General features: G+C 37.8%; 1 long non-coding RNA gene across 1 annotated transcript in view; it reads left to right on the top strand.

Moving 5' to 3' along the window:
- The window catches only part of LOC103351912 (uncharacterized), a 49414-nt gene that overhangs the window by 7382 nt on the left and 20194 nt on the right, over positions 1 to 21838 (top strand). Inside the window, exon 2 of the long non-coding RNA XR_011385626.1 lies at positions 9067 to 9164. This is a non-coding gene — a long non-coding RNA (uncharacterized lncRNA). The remainder of the gene's footprint in view (positions 1 to 9066; positions 9165 to 21838) is intronic.

A 21838-nucleotide genomic window follows, 5' to 3' on the forward strand; every position in this document is an offset into this window, starting at 1 on the left:
GCCACAATGTCTTTAGCTTTCCATGCCTGAAATGCTCTCATGGACTTTTCAGCCATACCAGGTGCCTGAAGAGCTGATTCTGAGGTCAGAGTGCTCTTTAGGGCATTTTTCATTCTATGAGTCTGCTGTGTGGACTGCCTCCCATGTTGGAGCATTCACTCCTTTTTAATTCTGTCATTGCAAGCAATACTGCCATAATAATTTTTGTACATATTTCCTTTGTAAACATGAGACATTTGGGGCATATACCTAGGAGAGGTATTACTGGGTTGGAAAATGTGTATACCTTCAATTTTCCATGCAGATATTGGTATTATCTGAAAATAATGATGGTCTGATGATTTCCATTGTAATTCATCTAATTCATGTACCTTTTATTCATTTGGCTTTTCTTATCATACCTGCTATGATTTTAGGACAATGTTTTAATAAAAGGAAATTAGAACAGCATCATTTTCCTGTTACCTATTTTAGAAGAAATTTTAATTGTTCACTGCTGAAAGTTATGTCTGCTGTATTTTTGGCAGACATTTTTCAGGTTACGGATGTTTTATTGCATTGCTAATTTTCTGAGAGTTCAGTAATGAACCACTCATCTTGATGAATCCATAAAATGTTAAATTTTAGTTAATTTTTTTTCTTTTTGTGTATTGAGATTATCATTTATGTTTTATTTTTCTTTTGTGGTTAAATACGTGAACAATTTGTTAAATGCTCTGTCATAATTTTGTTCCTAAGGTACACTCATGATCATGAAGCATTTTTTTAAAAATTTTTTAAGGTATACAAATTTCATGTATTTATATATACAGATTTAAGAACGTGGTGATACTTGCCCCCCTTCCTCCTCCTCCCCCTCCTATTCCCACTCTTAATTTTTACAAAGATCTATTTTCAGTTTACTTTAAACTCATAAGATTAACCCTACACTAAGAGTTCAACAAATAATATGAAGAAAAAAAAACCCTTGTTCCTCAGTAGTAGAGACAGGGATATAAATAATCATTAAATCTTAAAATGTCAGTTTCACTCCTAAACATTTACATTTTAAGTGCCTTTAATACATTCTGTGGTTGCTAATATGTTGAGTGTATTTGTGTCTCTGTTTATAAAGAAGATGGTCGTGAAAATATCTATTCACATGCTCTGTGGCCTTTTCTGGTTTGAGTATCAATGTTGAGAAGAAGTATTATTTTTCTGTTCTTTGAAGTTTTGGGTAATATAGGAATTGGATTTTCTTAAAAGATTGGTATAATGCACTAGTAAAATGATCAGGGCCTGCTGCTTTTATTTATTCATTACTTTATTTAGATGTTAAAATGTTTAAGGTGTTGAATTAGGAATCTAGAGTTACTCAGATTTCTTTTTCTTTTTGAGTTTGTTTCAGTGATCTAGGATTGTCCATTTTGTCTAAGACTTACAATTGGAATAATATTCATAATGTATTACTTATTTGAAAGAGAGAGAGAGAGAAGGATCTTGCATCCATTGGTTCACTCCCTTAATGTCTGCAATAGCTGGACTGGGCTAGGCTGAAACCAGGAGCTCAGAACACAGTCTGGGACCCTCACTTGGGTGACAGGGACACAATTACTCAAATCATCACCTACTGCCTACCAAAGAGCATGTTAGCAGAAAGCTGGGATTGGAAGTGGAGCCCATTGTCAAACCCAGGCACTTCAGTATGAGTTGCAGGAATCCCAAATGCAGCATCTTAACCACTACACCAAATGTCTGCCCCTAGTAAATTAAAAGTATTTTATTGCAAAAATTAAAAGGAAAAATAAAGAAAGGCAGGAAGAAGGAGGGAGGGTGGGAAGTATCATATGCTTAAAATTGTATACATTAAATCTGTTCTCCTTGTATAAATATCTCTGCTGTATCTACACTTATTTTTATTTTATACTATTTATGCGTTCACTTTTCTTTGATCAGTTTCTACAGATATGTTAATTTTCTTTCTCTTTATTGAGAACTCTACTTTGAATATTTTAATCCTACCTCTTGTATGTTTTCTATCATTTTCCTCTGTGGTTTTTGGGTGTGTTCTATCCTATTCCTGACTATGTGAAATTAATGCTTACCATATTAATGTTTTTCTTACATTGCTGCCTAACATGAGGCTTTTAAGGCTAGAGAATTCTGTGTATGACATTAGCGATGTCTCACAAACCACATTCTATTCATTTCATTTTCACTCAATTCTACATCTTTTTAAAAATGTTCATTATAATTTCTTCCTTAACCTATTTGTGGATATAGTGCTTTTTTATTTCCAAATATATATTTTATCAAAATTTTAGCATAGTTTTAAATTCCTGGAGGAAAATTGTGAAGAGAATTCACATACTCATTACCTAAGTATTGAGTTAGATTAACAGGTTTGACTGTGATCTTATTTCAGATATCTTTATGCCGCACTGCATAATGAGTTTCCATATATCTCGTATGCTGAAAGATGTATATTCTCAAATTTTATGTACAGGACTGGCTATCTCAAATTTTATGTACAGGACTGGCTATTATATACTTATTAAATTAAGTTTCTTAATACAGTCTTTCATTACTCCTGTATCCTTATTTAGTTCTGTCAGTTAACTGAATCTCCCAAGATTTATCTGTTTTTCTGTCAGTTTAATATAGATACATTGATGCTATCTTAGAGGTACTTAGAAATGTATAATTATTTCATCAACTTGTGAATTTACTTTTTATCACTTTATAGTAGCCACTTTTAAAAAATTCTGATACTGCTTGCATATACTGTTTTGATTGACACTAATTATGCCTGAATAATTTAGAATAGTATCTCTCCATTATACCTTTTCCTGTCGTTACATCTTACCTTGATATGTCTTTGTTTTAAAGGCCTGTTTAAAACACATAGCTGTAATTTGTTTCATTATTTTCTAACCCTCCTGACATTTGGGGGCTGTTTCTGTTGTGTTATTTGAATGGACTATTTTCTCTGTGATTCACTTCTCTTTGCTGCCCTCTTTTGGATTTATTAAGTAGTTCACTCCATTTTTGCCTCTACTGTTTTGGAAGTTACATACTACCCTTTGGATTGTAATGTGCATAGTTAACGTAAAAGTTAATTAGAAATGCTTTCCTTCTGAATAATAAAAATGTTGCAAAATATTTAATTTCAGTCATCTCATTCTCTCTTACATGTTCCATTTTCTGTTTATGTTTCACCTCTTTTTCCCCCAAAGAGGCATTATGATTATCTGATGTAGTTAATATTTCTCCAGATTTATCCAGGGGTTCACCAGTCTCATTGCTTGCCATACTTTCATTCCATCAGAACTAATTTTGTTTCTTGTCATGTGCAGTTGACTTTTGTTATTCATGGATGCTGTATTTGCAAATTCACCTACTTGCTAAATTTTGTAACCTGAAAATCAATACTAGGGGTATTTTCTTGATCATTCTAGGACAAGTGCATAGCAGTGAAAATTTTTGTCACCCACTGTGCATGTTTTCACTTCATGTCAAGCAAGGCAATAAATACTCTCAGTCTTCTTATTTTAACTCTCACTATAAACAGCTGTCTTTTTTTGCTATTTAGTGCCACATTTTTTGTATTTGTATTTTTTTGTTGGTGGTGGTGATTTCACTGTTTAAAATAGCTCTCAAGGGACTGGCGTTGTGGTACAGCAGGTTAAGTCACCGCTTGTGATGCTGGCATCCCATATCGGAGCACCAGTTGAAATTTTGACTGCTCCTCTTCTGATCCAGCTCCCTGTTAATGGACGTAGGAAAGCAGCAGCAGATGCCCCAAGTCCTTGCACGCTTTCCACCCATGTGGGAAACTGGGATGGAGTTCCTGCTTCCTGGTTTCAGCCAGGGCCAGCCCCAGCTATTGTGGCCATTTGGGGAGTGAACTAGAATGTGGAAGATCTTTCTCTTTGTCTCTGTCTCCCTTATCTCTGTGTCACTCTACCTTTCAAAAAGCATAAATCTTTTTAAAAATCATTCCCCACATGCCTGCAACAGCTAGAACTGGTCCAAGCCAGGAGCCAGCAACCCAGGGTGTCAGGAACTCAGTAACTGAGCCCCCTGCTATCTCACAGGTTGCTTCAGCAGGAAGCTGTGTCAAAAGCAGAGTTGAAGGTAGGACTCAAACCCAGGCATTCCAGTCTGGGATGTGGGCACTCCAAACAGTAGCTTAACCCTTTGTGCCATAACAGCTGCCCCTTAGAGTTGTTTTAACTTTTGTATCCAGAAATTTACTGTGTTGTATCTAGTGTGGATCTATTTTTATTCATCTTGATTGGAGTTTTGGTGTTTCCTGAATCTAAATGTTTATTCTCTTCATTTGTTTATGGAAGACTCCTGGGTGTTTTCTCTTTGAATATCACAATCTTCTTTATATTCTTTTTATTATGTCTTTCTGGGATTCCAGATGTTAAACCTTTTTATTGTGTTTCCTTTATCTTTTATTCTCTTCCATATTAACAGATATTTTCACTGCCATTGTAATTCAGATCTGTATTCCAGTTTGCTAATTTCCTCCTCAGCTGTATCTAATTTTACCATCTATTGATCTAAACCTGTGGGAATCTTGAACTTCTTGAATTAAGGACTACTTTAAGTTAATATTATAAGGTAGTGTTTCCAAGATCATTCCAAGATCATTCCAGTGTTATATATTTGAAACCCAAATCCACATGAAGACATGGATGTGATTATAGATTCTCAGAGAAATTTTGCTCCTTTTCCGACTTCCAAGCTGAAGCTCAGACGGTTAATTTTGACATCTTCCTTTGCCAGCTAATGAGGTTTTTTTTATACCTGCCCGTGTGATACTGTTGTAGCTTTATTCAGAAAGCTCAGTTCCAACACTTCACCATAGCCATAGGGGTCTTGGGGGCTTCAGATTTGATTCTGTTCCCTAAGATTTCCCTTGATTTTTGCAAGTTAAGCTCTGCATTTATAATAAAAGGACTTTTATTGCAATTCTGTAGTATTTCAAATTGTTTTTCCAAATCTGTAGTCTTCCATATTTCTAGAAGTTGTTTGTGTCTTTTTCTGATGAGATGATAAAAAGCATTATTGTATTGAATGGACTTTTGTAATATAAATCTGTTAATTTTGGAGTATTTATCTCTATAAGAAACTAGAAGATAGGAATTTGGGATGTTTTCACTGATCAATTTTTGTTTTTAAATATTTATTTATTTGAAAGGCAGAGTTACAGAGAGAGGGGGAGAGACAGAGACAGATAGAGATCTCCCATCTGCTGGTTCACTCTCCAAATGAGTGCACTGGCCTGGTCTGGGCCAGGTGGAAGCCAGGAGCCTGGAACTCCATCCAAGTCTCCCATGTGGGTCACAGCGGCCTGAGTGCTTGAGGCATGTTTTACTACTTTCCCAAGTACATTAGCAGCAAGTTGGATCATAAGTATAGCAACAAGGACTCAAACCAGTACACACATGGGATCCCAGCATTGCAGGTTGCAGCTTTTACCTGCTGTGCCAATGATACTGGCCCCTCAATCTTAACTATTAAATAGGACTTGGCTGTAATAGACATTCAGTAGTCAGTCCTCAGTATTTTCAGTTTATGGCAAATTTCAGATTTAAGGAAAGCTGAGATCATTCCTTTAAAAGATAATATGTTAATTATATGAACTCACATAAAAATATGCCTTTATACACTGTGGAGTAGTGGGTAAAGCTGCTGCCTGCAGTGCCGGCATCCCATATGGGCACCAGTTCAATTCCCCCCCACTCCACTTCCAATCCAGCTCTCTGCTATGGCCTGGGAAAGCAGTTGAGGATGGCCTAAGTCGTTGGGTCCCTGAACCCATGTGGGAGACCCAGAAGAAGCTCCTGGCTCCTGGCTTCAGATTGGCGCAGCTCCGGCCATTGTGGCCATCTGGGGAGTGAACCAGCAGATGGAAGACCTCTCTCTCTCTGCCTCTCCTTCTCTCTCTCTCTGTAACTTTTACTTTCAAATAAATAAAATAAATCTTTAAAAAAAAAAAAGATGCCTTTATAATTCGGCTTTTAACTATAGTGACTTTTCTTGTAGGGACAGGGTTTATATTTGTGAGATGATTTAAAATGAAAATTTCATTTCTTTTTATTTATTTTCATTTATATTAGTGATTATGATATTCATCAGCGAACAGTTTCTTCTCACTTGTCGCTCCCCCTCTTCGTGGAGGAGCAACACTGAACCCTGCCTAGGCTTCATATCCGAGTCACGGCACCATTATGTCGCTCCCCGTCTTCGTGGAGGAACGACACAGGACCCTGCGCTGTTCTTTCGTCTGCTCGGCCCTTCCCGGGTTTGCTGCTGGTTCTTCCCGGGTTGGCTACTATCCCTTCCACCTCCGTGGAAGGGCGGTTCCCCCTGCCACATTCCCCACTTCCGCAGGGGAGCGGCACACCGCCGGCCAGCTTTCTCGGGGGCTGCACAGGTGTTCCCCTTAGATGTTCCTCTTAGATGTTCCTGGTGCATGTTGTCTCTCTCCTCCTTTATAGTCCTCCTCTGCCAATCCCAACTCGGCTGCCCACACGCCGAGTACGCTGCTCTCCTCCAATCAGGAGCAAGTCCTACAGTTTATTGGTTGAACTGGAGGCAGCTGTGCAGAAGCTGTTTACTTCTCTCCCAGCGCCATATTGTGGGAGAGCAGATGCATAGAATAAGTCTTAATTCCAGTAACTCAGTCTAGTCCGGATTGCTCCCCACATCACTTATCCTAAGTGACCTGTGGCAGTGTCTGGATATCTGGTTGTTTTATCTGGGAGAAGGAGGGTGCTACTGACATCTAGTGGGCAAGGGCCAGGAATGCTGCTATTTGTAGAACAGCTCCCACAATAAAGATTGGTCCAGAACGTTCATAGTGCTGAGGTTGAAAACGCCTGACGAACCATGTATATAAAAGGAGCTATAACTTTCTCAGTCACCTAACAAAGTATTAAATTATATAAATGTAAAGTATATTTTACATTAAAATTACACAAAAAATCATATGCATGCACTTAATTCTTAACAATTCTAGGTATATTTAGAATTTATACCCTAAAAACTACTCAGGGTAACATATTCTTCCCTCTTATTATCCATAAATAATTCAAACCATAAGCCATTGAGAGAAGAATAAGATAGCTTAATTTTTTATTTTGCTTTCATCAATAAATCATTTTTGTCTTCTGATAGGGATATAATTAATTCAAAAGTCAGTATTTTTAACTATGTGATGTATAACACCTTTCACAAAAATGAACCCTCCATCTTTTTTTTAGATGTCATGAAGAAATGCAGAAGAAAGGTTTTTTAAAAAGTAAATTTTACCTTTTTCTAAAGGCCAGAAAATATATAAAATTGTCCTAACCAGTGACATAACCATGACACATACTAGTTGATTTTTAAGTAATTCATGTTCCTTTGTCATATTAATGTGTATATACTTCATGTATATATTTAGGTCATGAACATGAAAAAAAATTATGATATTTACTCATTGGGGTTTTATTAGAGGGAGTACATCACTTTTGATTTTTTTTGTTTTGTTTTTTTTTGTTTTTTTTTCTTTTCTTTTTACACTTTTGATTTTTTTATAATTTAAAGTTTTTAATTTTGCATTTAAAGAAAATTTACAAAAATAATACAGACAGTGCTTGTATACCTTTAACCAAGCCTCTTCTAATACTAATGTCTTACAAAACCATAGTATAATTATTAACAAAAGGAAATCAACATCACTACATATTATTAACCTAAACTATAGAGATCTTATTTACATTTTATCAGTTTTTCCACCGATGCCCTTTTTCTCTTCTAGGTTCCAATCCAGGATCACACATTGCATTTAGTCACTGTGTCTGCTTAGTCTTCTCTTTTGTGACAGATATTCAGTTTTTACTTGCTCTTAAATAACTTGACACTTTAAAAATTTTATTTGAGGAGGCCGGTGCTGTGGCTCAGCGGGTTAAGACCCTGGCCTGAAGCGCTGGCATCCCATATGGGCACCGGTTTGAGACCCGGCTGCTCCACTTCCAATCCAGCTCTCTGCTATGGCCTGGGAAAGCAGTAGAAGATGGCCCACGTCCTTGGGCCCCTGAACCCGTGTGGGAGACCTGGAAGAAGCTCCTGGCTCCTGGCTTCAGATCGGCGCAGCTCCGGCCATTGCAGCCATCTGGAGAGTGAACCAGCGGATGGAAGACTCACTCTCTCTCTCTCTCTCTCTCTCTCCTTCTCTCTCTGTGTAACTCTGAATTTCAAGTAAAATAAATAAAATCTTTAAAAAAAATTTATTTGAGAGGCAGAGAGAGGGAGACCAAGAGACGGAAAGAGAAGAACATTCCTGTCTACTGATTCCACTCCCCTAATGCCTGCACTGACTGGACCTGGGCTGAGGCCAGAGCTAGGAGCTAAATCCAGATCTCCCACATGAGTGGCAGGGACCCAGGTGCTTGCACTGTCACCTGCTGTCTCCCAGGGTCTGAATTGGCAAGAACTGTCATCAGGAGCCAGAAGTGGGAATCACACTCAGGCACTCCAGTATAGGATGTTGGTGTCTTACCCAGCTTAAATGCTATGCCAGATGCCAATCACTAATTCGATACTTTTGGATGAATTATATAAACATTCTATTTGCACTGTTATGAATACACTGTTCCATTATATTTATCTTTCAGTTCAAAATTGTCTAATGCTTTTTTCTTACATAGATTGAAGTGTTTTTGTTTGCTTGTTTTTGGTTATAGTAGTGATGCAATGGCCTTCTCTGTTCATTTCAGAAGGTAAATGACATTGAAATGTCCTATTACTGATGAAGTTAACATTGGTTAAGGAGGTTTCTGACAGGTTTCTCCACTGTAGAGTTATTTTTCTCTTTATAATTGATAAGTACTCTATCTTCTGTGAATTTGATTTTTTAAATGGAAAACAAGTATAATAGAGGCACAAATTATTCTTTCTTCAAAAACTTTGTGATTAGTTGGTTTAAATAGCTTACTTTTATCTGATAAGTTATATAACTTTAACATCTTCTTTGAAGATAGTTGACTATCTTATGACTTTTCAAATAGCCTTAATCTTTATGTTCAGAGCACTCATTTAACTTGAAGTTTGCTGCAAAAGAACTTAATAGGAATGCCAAGAAATGTGATATAGAAGAAAAGGCTGAAAAGGCCAAAATTAAAAAGGTAAGCCACTTTTAACATTTTTAATTTTTTTAACTCATGAAAGGACAGATAATTTTATACAGTGTTTTACAATGAAGAAAGATTATTTAGTGGTTTAGCATTCTGGATCTTGTATCTCCTTAAATAAATTATTATCCTACATAGTTAATAATGGTTGTGTTTGTCACTATGTTTAAATGTTTACTGTTACTTCCCTGTGTAACTATGAACCCCAAGACTGATTGTAACTATTCTGTTACCTACATTCAAAGACTGTCCTATGGCTTATAGGTGTAACAAAGCTGAGAAGTATAGAGTCTATATGGTAAGAATATTTAACATTCTTGGCTAATTTTAATGTCTGCAGTTTCTAAAGTTTTATAACTAAGCATTAGATGGCATTAGTGTACATTCTGATTTGTATATTTGCTAAGAGGATTCACAGGAATCAGTTTATAGTTGTATTTATGGCTTTTTTATTACAAATTGCAATAAAAAGATTCAAAGTAGAATCAACAAAGGGAAAAGGCACATGGGTGAAGCCTGCAGGATGTAAGCTCAGACTTCCTAGTGTCCTCTCAAAGTCACACAGGATAAACTTAATTTCTCCAAATAATTATATAGGAATAATTATATATAGGAAACATCATCTACCAGGGAAGTTTTCCTGGGCCTAGGAGCCTGGGATTTTTAGCCATAGTCACATAGATACTTTATGCCCAGCACATACCAAAATTCATGATCCCCAGAAGGAAATAAGGAGTTTGCCATATGCCATATATTACCATTGCTAGTACAGTTAAGACACAGTGAGTATGCCAGTCTTTTCAGTTCTGAGATCCATCCCCAAATTCAAGTTCCTAGATGCCAACTAAGAGCAAGATTTAAAAGTAGGCCTTTCTTAGGATAGTAGTCTCAGGCCCACTGTATTAATTATTTTCTGCACATGTGCATTTATATACCTATTTTTGATGTATTACCTTATTAGATATTCCTATATTTGGTAATAACATATATCCAATCTTAAAATTAAGTCACTTTGGTTATTTTGTCTGTAATCTCAATTAAGAAAACTTTTAAGAGAAGAAAACTTTTAGAAAAGGAGATGAAAGTACTTAGACTGTTAGAGGATAAAGTAAACTTAGCATTGATGTATTAGGATTATGATTTACTAAAAACATGTGTCCAAATATTGCAACGAAACATAAATAGCAGAAAGATTTTTAGCATAGTATATTTGTATACTGAGGAATTTAGAGATCAAAACAGTGATTTTGAGGTATCAAATCTAGGCAAGCATAGCAATATTAAAATATGCAAGAGGGGCAGGTATTGTGGCAAAGCAGGTTAAGCCATGGCTTGTGATGCATGTGTCTCATATTGGAGTGCTAGTTCTGGTCCTGGCTACCCCACTTCTGATCCAGCTTCCTGCTAATGCATCCTGGGAGACAGCAATGAAAACTCAAATGCTTGGGTTCATGTTTCTCATGTCGGAGACCTAAATGGGGGGAATTCCAGGATCATAGCTTCAGCTTGGTCCACCTGGCTGTTGCAGACATTTGGGGAGTGACACAGCAGATGGAAGGTGTGTCTGTCTGTCTCTTTCTCTTTTGCTCTGGCTTTCAAGTAGATGAAAAATAGAAATACACATTTTAAAAGTACAAGTTATGCTACTATATAAATTCCTAATTAATATTATATTAACAAATTGATTGACAAGGAGAAGTGTACCTGCATATAGGTCTAGTATATTATGATTCTATTATTCCTGCTATGTATTTCTTCTTCATAATCTGCTTTTCATTTTCCTCTATTTTCTACTTCCCTGAAGGTTTTTACTCATCCTCCTTTAACTGTTTATTTTCCCTGTCTATTCCAACTCATGGTCTGCAACATCCTTTTTTTCTATTAAAATATTTTAGATAGGACTAAGAACCAAAGGGATCACATAAACAAGAATAGTGTCTGCAAATACTAGCTGATAGAATAAAAAAGGGAGAGAATGATCCAACATGGGAAGTGAGATACACAGCAGACCCATAGAATGGCAAATGTCCTAAACAGCACTCTGGCCTCAGAATCAGCACTTAAGGCATGCGGATCTGGCTGAAATGCCCATGAGAGTATTTCAGGCATGGAAAGCCAAGACACTCTGGGGGAAAAAAAAAAACCTAAATGAAAGATCTCCATGAGTGAGATCCCAGTGGAAAGAATGGGTCATCAAAGAAGGAGGTACCTTTCTCTGAAGGGAGGAAAGAACTTCCATTTTGACCATGGCCTTGTCTAAATATGATCAGGGTCAGTGAACTCAGGGGGCTTCCATAGCCTTGGCAGCTCATGACAAGAGCCTAGGGTGATTACTGAGGCCATAAACAAGAGTGTCAATTTGTTAAGTCAGCAACAGGAGTCACTGTGCACTTACTCTTCATGTAGGATCTTTGTCCTTAGTGTGCTGTACATTGAGACTTAATGCTATCACTAGTACTCAAACAGTATTTTTCACTTTATGTTTCTGTGTGGGAGCAAGCTGTTGAAATCTTTACTTAATGTATGCTAAACTGATCTTCTGTATATAAAGAGAATCGAAAATGAATCTTGATGTGAATGGAAGGGAAGAGGGAGTGGATAAGGGGAGGGTTGCGGGTTGGAGGGACGTTATGGGGGGGAAGCCATTGTAATCCATAAGCTGTACTTTGGAAATTTATATTCATTAAATAAAAGTTAAAAAAAATATTTTAGAAGGCATTTTGCATTGAAGTTTACAAAGGATTTGATTTTAAAATGTGCAGATCTGTATACCAAAATGTTTTATGTAGGTTAAAAATAGAAACTCTTAAAAATAAAACCATCTGTATACTGGAAAAGAAGATGAGGGGCACAGTTTTTAAATCTTGGAATGGAGGCTGGAAAACACAAAAATCAAAAGCCAAAAAAAGGAATACTATAAATTTCACTATATTAAAAATATTCTATAGATTTAAAAATTTCAGAAGTCAAAACAAAATACCTGGCAAAGAGTATTTGCAGCAACTATGAAACTGACAAAGGATTAACTTCCAGACTCTATAAAGAGCTCAAGAGACTAAACAACCACAAAGCAAACAACCTACTCAAGAAATGGGCAAATGACCTGAACAAACATTTTCAAAAGAGGAAATTCAAATGGCCAATAGACACTTGAAAAAAAATACTCAGTACCACTAGCCATCAGGGAAATGCAAGTCAAAAACACATTGAGGTTTCACCTCACCCCTGTTAGAATGGCCCTCATACAGAAATCAACAAACAACAAATACTGGCAAGGATGTGGGGAGAAGAGTACCTTAATCCACTGTTGGTGGGAATATAAACTGGTACAGCCACCGTGGAAGACAATATTGAGATATCTCAGAAGGCTGAATATAGACCTGCCATATGACCCAGCCATCCACTCCTGCAAATGTATCCAAAGGAAAGGGAATCAGCACATGAAAGAATGATCTGTAACCCCATGTTCATCTCAGCTCAAATTACAATAGCTAAAATATGGAATCAACCCAGATGTCCATCAACTGAAGACTGGATAAAGAAATCGTGGTCTATATACACTGTGGAATACTATATAGCGGTAAAAAACGAAATCCTTTCATGTGCAATAAAATGGATGCAACTAGACGCCATTATATTCAGTGAAATAAGCCAGTCTCAGAAAGACAAAGACCATATCATCTCTCTGATCTGTGGTAACCAATAGAGTTCCTAAAATGTAATCTATAGGAGTGAAACTGACACTTTCAGATGTGATGATTTTGAACAGCTATTGCTTTGACTTTCAAGGAACAATATTTTGGTTGGTTGGTTTTGTTTTTTTCTTCATACTAATTGGTGAACTCTCTACTTAATGTAAGCTTAATTTTATGAGTATAAAAATTAACTGAAAAATTGATATCCGTAAAATTAAGAAAGGGGAAAGGAAGAGTGAGGAGGAAGAAAGGCAGGAGTATGGGTGGGAGGGAGGTAGGGGGCAAAACTCATCATGTTCCCAAATCCGTATATATTAAATGCATGAAGCTGTATTCCTTAAACAACAAAAAAAGAATGTTTGCAGCAATATAACAGCAAATCTATTTGATATAAAAGAGCTTTTAAACCAGTTCATAAGAAAATGACTAACTATTAAAAATTAGGCAGAGCACATCAAGTAGTTCACATTAAAATATTGAACACAAAAAGATTTCAGCTTCACTCAGTTTCTAATAGCATTATTTTTTTAACTTTTATTTAATGAATATAAATTTCCAAAGTACAGCTTATGGATTACAATAGCTTTTTCCCTCCCAAAACATCCCTCCCACCCTCAACCCTCCCCTCTCCCAGGCCCTCTCCCCTTCCATTCACATCAAGATTCATTTTCCGTTATCTTTATATACAGAAGATCAATTTAGCATATATTAATTAAGATTTCAACAGTTTGCACCCACATAGTAACACAAAGTGAAAAATACTGTTTGAGTACTAGTTATAGCATTAATTTACGGTGTACAACACATAAATGACAGAGATCCTACATGAGGAGTAAGTGCACAGTGACTCCTGTTGTTGACTTAACAAATTGACACTCTAGTTTCTGGCTTCAGTAATCACCCTAGGCTCTCGTAATGAGTTGCCAAGGCTATGGAAGCCTTTTGAGTTCTCTGACTCTGATCTTATTTAGACGAGGTCATAGTCAAAGTGGAAGTTCTCTCCTCCCTTCAGAGCAAGGAACCTCCTTCTTTGATGGCCTATTCTTTCCACTGGGATCTTGCAGAGATCTTTCATGTAGATCTTCTTCCTTTTTTGCCACAGTGTCTTGGCTTTTCATGCCTAAAATACTCTCATGGGCTCTTCAGCCAGATCCGAGTGCCATAAGGACTGATTCTGAGGCCAGAGTGTTGTTTAGGACTTCTGCCATTCTATGAGTCTGCTGTGTATCTCACTTCCCATGTTGGATTATTCTCTCCCTTTTTTATTCTACCAGTTAGTATTAGCAGACACTAGTCTTGTTTATGTGATCCCTTTGACTCTTAGTCCTATCATTATGATCAATTGTGCACTGAAGTTGATCACTTAGACTAGTGAGATGGCATTGGTACATGCCACCTTGATGGGATTGTATTGCAATCCCCTGGTGCGTTTCTAACTCTACCATTTGGGGCAAGTCATATTGAGCATGTCCCAAATTGTATATTTCCTCCCCCTCTTATTCCCACTCTTATATTTAACAGGGATCACTTTTCAGTTAAATTTCAATACTTAAGAATAATTTTGTGTTAATTAAAGAGTTCAACCAATAGTACTAAGTAGAACAAAAAAAATACTAAAAGGGATAAAGTATTAAGTTGTTAATCAACAGTGATGACAAGGGATGATCAAGTCACTGTTTCTCAAAGTGTCCATTTTACTTCAACAGGTTTCCTTTTTGGTGCTCAATTAGTTGTCACCGATAAGGGAGAACATATGATATTTGTCCCTTTGGGACTGGCTTATTTCACTCAGCATGATGTTTTCCAGATTCCTCCATTTTGTTGCAAATGACCGGATTTCATTTTTTTCCTGCTATATAGTATTCTGTAGAGTACATGTCCCATAATTTCTTTCTCCATTCTACTGTTGATGGGCATTTAGGTTGATTCCAGGTCTTAGCTATTCTGAATTGAGCTACAATAAACACTGAGGTGAAGGCAACTCTTTTATTTGTCAATTTAATTTCCTTTGGGTAAATTTCAAGGAGTGGGATGACTGGGTTGTATGGTAGGGTTACATTCATATTTCTGAGGAATCTCAAGACTGACTTCCATAGTGGCTTTACCAGTACACATTCCCACCAAGAGTGGATTAGTGCACCTTTTTCCCCACATCCTCGCCAGCATCTGTGGTTGGTAGATTTCTGTATGTGAGCCGTTCTAACCAGGTTGAGTTGAAACATTGTGGTTTTGATTTGCATTTCCTTGATTGTTAGTGATCCTTACTTTTTTTTTTTTTTTTTTTTTTTTTTTTTTTTTTTTTTTTTTTTTTGACAGGCAGAGTGGACAGTGAGAGAGAGAGACAGAGAGAGAAAGGTCTTCCTTTGCCGCTGGTTCACCCTCCAATGGCCGCCGCTGCAGCCGGCGCACCGCGCTGATCCTGGCAGGAGCCAGGAGCCAGGTGCTTTTCCTGGTCTCCCATGGGGTGCAGGGCCCAAGCACCTGGGCCATCCTCCACTGCACTCCCTGGCCATAGCAGAGAGCTGGCCTGGAAGAGGGGCAACCGGGACAGAATCCGGCGCCCCAACCGGGACTAGAACCCGGTGTGCCGGCGCCGCAAGGTGGAGGATTAGCCTATTGAGCCACGGCGCCGGCTTGATTGTTAGTGATCCTGAACATTTTCTCATGTGTCTGTTGGCCATTTGGATTTCCTCTTTTGAAAAATGTCTGTTGAGGTCCTTGGCCCATCTCTTAAATGGGTTGTTCGTTTTGTTGTGGAGTTTCTTGATCTCTTTGTAGATTCTGGTTATTAATCCTTTATCGGTTGCATAGTTTGCAAATATTTTTTCCCATTCTGTTGGTTGCCTCTTCACTTTCCTGACTGTTTCTTTTGCAGTACAGAAACTTCTCAATTTGATGCAATCCCAATTGTTAATTTTGGCTTTGACTGCCTGGGCCTCTGGGGTGTTTTCCAATAAGTCTTTGCCAGTGCCAATATCTTACAGGGTTTCTCCAATGTTCTCTAATAATTTGATGGTGTTGGGACATAGGTTTAGATCTTTAATCCATGTTGAGTGGATCTTTGTGTAAGGTGTAAGGTAGGGGTCTTGCTTCATGCTTCTGCACATGGAAATCCAGTTTTCCCAGCACCATTTATTGAATGGACTGTCCTTACTCCAGGGATTGGTTTTAGATCCTTGATCAAATATAAGTTGGCTGTAGATGTATGGGTTGATTTCTGGTGTTTCTGTTGTATTCCATTGGTCTATCCATCGGTTTCTGTACCAGTACCATGCTGTTTTATAACAACTGCCCTGTAGTAGTCTTGAAATCTGGTATTGTGATGCCTCCAGCTTTGTTTTTGTTGTACAAGATTGCTTTGCTATTTGAGGTTTCCTGTGTCTCCATATGAATTTCACCATCATTTTTTTCCAGATCTGAAAAGAATGTCTTTGGTATTTTGGTTGGTATCACATTGAATCTATAAATTGCTTTTGGGAGAATGGACATTCTGATGATATTGATGAGCAGGGAAGATTTTTCCATATTTTGGTATCCTCTTCTATTTCTTCCTTTAAGATTTTGTAATTCTCATCGTAGAGATCTTTAACGTCCTTGGTTAAGTTTATTCCAAGTATTTGATTGTTTTGTGGCTATTGTGAATGGGATTGATCATAGCAGTTCTTTCTCAGCCGTGGCATTGCCTGTGTATACAAAGGCTATTGATTTTTGTGCATTGATTTTATATCCTCCTACTTTGCCGAATTCTTCTATGAGTTCCAATAGTCTCTTAGTAGAGTTCTTTGGATTTCCGAAATAAAGATTCATATCATCTGCCAAGAGGGATAGTTTGACTTCTTCCTTCCCAATTTGTATCCCTTTAATTTCTTTTTCTTGCCTAATGGCTCTGGCTAAAACTTCCAGAACTATATTGAATAGCAGTGGTGAGAGTGGGCATCCCTGTCTGGTACCAGATCTCAGTGGAAATGCTTCCAACTTTTCCCCATCCAATAGGATGCTGGCCATGGGTTTTTCATAAATTGCTTTGATTGTATTGAGGAATGTTCCTTCTATGCCGAATTTTCTTAGAGTTTTCATCATGAAAGAGTGTTGAATGTTATCGAATGCTTTCTCTGCATCTATTGAGATAATCATATGGCTTTTCTTCTGCAGTCTGTTAATGTGGTGTATCACATGACTGATTTGAGATAATCATATGGCTTTTCTTCTGCAGTCTGTTAATGTGGTATATCACATGACTGATTTCTGAACACTGAACCATCCCTGCATACCAGGGATAAATCCTACCTGGTCTGGGTGGATGAATTCTCTGATGTGTGGTTGTATTCTATTGGCCAGAATTTTATTGAGGATTTTTGCGTCTATGTTCATCAGGGATATTGGTCTGTGATTTTCTTTCAGTGCTGCATCTTTCTCTCTAATGCATTTTTTCATTTGATCCATTGAATTCTTCATTTCATTATGATTTCTCTTCACTATCACAGTTTCATGTTCTACTAGTTACTTCATTTCATTTTGATTCCTCCTTAATATTTCATTTTCATGCGAGAAAATTTCTATCCTGTCTAGTAAGGATTTCTGTAGATCAAGAATTTGTTTTTGAGAACTTCTTGATGTTCTTATAAATTTTTTGAGATCTGTTTCTTGCATTTCTTCTATCTCATCATCTTCATAATCTTGAATTGGGGTGTCTTGTTCATTTGGGGTCATCATAATGTCTTCCTCGTTCTTGTTTCCTCAGTTTCTGTGTTTGTTGCTTGGCATTTTGTAGAATATCTTTGGTTTCTTCGCTGTAGTGGTTTTTCTCATTATACAATGACTCTAGATTAAGTTGCTTTTGATGGATCCTTAGAGGCTTGTGATGGGTGTGGCCAGAGAGCTCTGTTTGGTTCTTCAGGGTTAAGGGTATGCCAAAGGTGACACACCCAGCCTAGGCGTGGTAAATCTTTGCTCTCGCTCTTTCGCTTTTTTTTTTTTTATTCGGAAGGGAAGTAATTCCGCACAACTGAATGGAATTGAAGGTGGTCAGTGTCTGAAATCTGGCCCCTGTGGGTATAATATTCATCTGCCCTGTCCCATGGACCACAAAAAGGATCTATGAAAACCTCAATGTAAGCTGAAATTCCTCTGCAGTCTCCCACCAGGTTGCCAAGGTTACTGAGTTTGTGTACTGTCCTGAGAGTACTCACGTTTGGGGTACTTCGTGAGTTCTCTCACAGACCGTCAGTTTTTCACAGTCTCAGTTTATTAGCTCCACACATTCACTAGGTCCTAACCTCCTGTTATTTCTCCTCACCAGAGTCAGGTTTTTCTGCTTGGCTGATGGTGGACACAGCTTTTACATATGTTCAAAATGGCACCTGCTCTTTGTCTTGCTTGCCTTCGTAAGGTGAGTGGAGAGAGAAAGTCGTGTTTGTACTGGTTCCTTTTTTTAAAAAACTTTTATTTAGTAAATATAATTTACCAAAGTACAGTTTATGGATTACAATGGCTTTTTCCCCCCATAACTTCCCTCCCACCCACATCCCAACCATCTCCCGCTCCCTCTCCCATTCATTCACATCAAGGTTCATTTTCAATTATCTTTATATACAGAAGACCGATTTAGTATATATTAAGTAAAGATTTCATCAGTTTGCACCCACACAGAAACACAAAGTGTAAAATACTGTTTCAGTACTAGTTATAGCATTAATTCACATTGAACAACACATTAAGGACAGATCCCACATGAGGAGTAAGTACACAGTGACTTCTGTTATTGACTTAACAATTTGACACTGTTGTTTATGGCGTCAGTAATCACCCTAGGCTCTAGTCATGAATTTCCAAGGCTATGGAAGCCTCTTGAGTTCGCTGACTTTGATCTTATTTAGACAAGGTCATAGTCAAAGTGGAAGTTCTCTCCTCCCTTCAGAGAAATGTACCTCCTTCTTTGATGACCTGTTCTTTACACTGGGATCTCACTCGCAGAGACCTTTCATTTAGGTTTGGGTTTGTGTGTTGTTGTTGTTGTTGTTGTTGTTGTTGTTGTTTTTGCCAAAGTGTCTTGGCTTTCCATGCCTAAAATACTCTCATGGGCTCTTCAGCCAGATCCGAGTGCCTTAATGGGTGATTCTGAGGCCAGAGTGCTGTTTAGGACATCTGCCATTCTACGAGTCTGCTGTGTATCCCACTTCCCATGTTAGATCGTTCTCTCCCTTTTTTATTCTATCAGTTAGTATTAGCAGACACTAGTCTTGTTTCTGTGATCCCTTTGACTCTTAGACCTATCAGTGTGATCAATTGTGAATTGAAATTGGTCACTTGGAATAGTGAGATGGCATTGGTACATGCCACCTTGATGGGATTGTGTTGGAATCCCCTGGCACATTTCTAACTGCACCATTTGGGGCAAGTCCAATTGAGCATGTCCCAAATTGTTCATCTCTTCCCTCTCTTATTCCAGTCCCTTTTATTTATTTGTTTGTTTGTTTTTTCTCTCTTCTAGTTAGCCTGGTGAAGTTTCCCCAACGGGGCTTCAAGTCTTGTTCCCTCTAGGCTCTTCCTGCCATTTCCCCGCCAATGTCTCAGGCTACTGAGTTTTCGCCTCACCTCCCTTTCCAGCACTGGCGCATAGACTCCACAACTGGGGTCCCGATCCATGGGCGCCCTTGCCCTTCACGTAGGTCCACCGTGTCCCACTAGTTCTGGAGCAGTTTCCTCTGCCTTTTTTCTAACTTTTCCCTGAAACTACAGTATCTCCTCTTTTATTAAACTGTCTTTTCCCGGGCTATCAGTGCACGCCCTCACTATTCCACCATCTTGGAGGACTCCTAATTGCCTTACTTTTAAAATGTAAATTATAATAAAATAGCACTTATTAGATTTAGAAAGGTTGAAAAGTTTGATCATGTGCTTTGTTATGAATGACATAGAGAAAGGCACCTAAATTGTGTTGGTGAGAATGAAAACCAATATAACTTTAGAGGGCAATTTGGCAGTATCAAAATTCTAAATTCATGTACTCTTTGAATTATACTTTGGTCTGAGAAGTTAATGAGAGATGAGGGAATAAAAATAATCAGTGTGATGGTATTAGGAGATGGGGCTGTTGGAAGTTGAATAAGTCATGAGGACAGAGACTTTATGCATGAGATTAGTGAATGAGGCCCCAGAGAGTTGCCTTGCCTCTTCTACCATGTGATGACACAGAAGGGACAATCTGTGAACCAGAAAATGGGTTCTCCATAGACAGTGACTACCAGCACGTTCATCTTAGACTCTCCAGCCTGCAGGTCTATGAGAAATAATTTTGTGTTGTTTTAAGCCACCGCTTTATGGTATTTTATTATAGTGGCCCAAACGTACTAAATCACTTTTTCACTCAGCAAATTATCTTCCTTTCTATGTTAGAAAGTTGAGGCATCAAAAGTGCCTCAGCTTTCTAGTGATCCTTCTATAAGACCTGCCCCCCAACACACTTCCTCAACTAAACTATATCCTTTACCCTCTTGTTTCAAAAGTTCCTTTGCATTTCCTCTACCTGTGCTCTTGACCTCATCACATGCTCTTATCTCTGAGTATTTGTTTCATGAGTGATCCCCTTTAATTTTTATATCTTCTGTCTTCCCTTAATCTTAACTGACCCCTCCCTTCCTCTATAAATATGCTTTCAGATTTATTCAATCATAACTTGTTCTTTGACCTTGATATCCTTCTAATTTTCATACACTTTCTCCTTTTTCTGAAAACTCCTTTAGAGAAGAGTCTACACTGATTATTTTTTGCTTCTTATCTTCTCATTAACTTCTTAGGGCAAACCCACATCACTGCCTCACTTCTTGAAACTGCACTTGACAAAGTCACAGTGACTTTCAAAGGTCACTCTGCCAAGCACTTTGTCATGGTCTGAATTATCCAAAGGCTAATTTTCAGCCCTTCTTCTGCTATATATTATATCATTGATTTTACTCTCCTTAAAACTATATACTTGGCTTCTGTTACATTGCATACTTGGGTTCCCCTACCCTGACTGCCTCTTATTATCCTTCACAGGTGTTCCTTTCTCAGTTTGTTTCGTAAAAATTTTTTATTAGTTTCTTACAGCTTTTTTCTCATTTACTTGCAAGCATTTCATAAATACAACATTATGAGCATAGTAATTCTTCCCACTGTACCTGCTCTCCCACCCACTCTCCTACAACTTTTCCTGTTCCCTGTCCTGTTTTTCACTAAGATCTATTTTCATTTAACTTTATATACAGAGGATTAACTCAATTCTAGGTAAAGCATGCAATGCTTTGTATGAGAAAGAAAAAGGAAAAACAACAACAAAACTGTTCCTCAACAGTTCAGACAAGGGCTGTTCAGAGTTATTGTATCTCAAAGCTGATTTCATTTTTTCCCTTCCTTCCTCCTACTTCTTTCCTTTTAGAAACTTGATTATCTTTAAAGAAGAACCCAAGAATTATACATCTTTTGTGAGCTCTTAGATGTATCTATAACTTATGAGCCATAAGAATATCCTCCACTTAATACACTAAAAGGAGGTGATTCTTGAGAACAAGATTTAATATTAAGTATCATGATACAACTATTTGGGGGACAGAGTTCCTGCATAGGAAGTTAGTTCACAGTGATTTTTATTGTTGATTTAACAATTAACACTCTTATGAATGGCATCAGTGATCACCTGAAGCTCTTGACATGCCCTGAAGCCTTTTGGATCCACTAACTCAACGAGGATGTAAGCAAAGTGGAAGTTCTCTCCTCCCTTCAAAGAAAAGTACATCTTTCCTTGGTAGCTGCTTATTTCCACTGGGTCCTTTATTACCCACAGAGGTCCTTTATGTAGAATATAGTGCCACAGTGCTTTGGCTTTCCATGCCTGAAATGCTCCCCTGGGCATTTCAGCCAGACTAGAATGCCTTAAGGACTGATTCTGAGGTCAGAGTGCTACATAAGGTGGTTGTGATTCTATGAGTCTGCTGT

Source organism: Oryctolagus cuniculus, chromosome X (genome assembly GCF_964237555.1).
Source record: "Oryctolagus cuniculus chromosome X, mOryCun1.1, whole genome shotgun sequence".
Lineage (NCBI taxonomy): Eukaryota > Metazoa > Chordata > Mammalia > Lagomorpha > Leporidae > Oryctolagus > Oryctolagus cuniculus.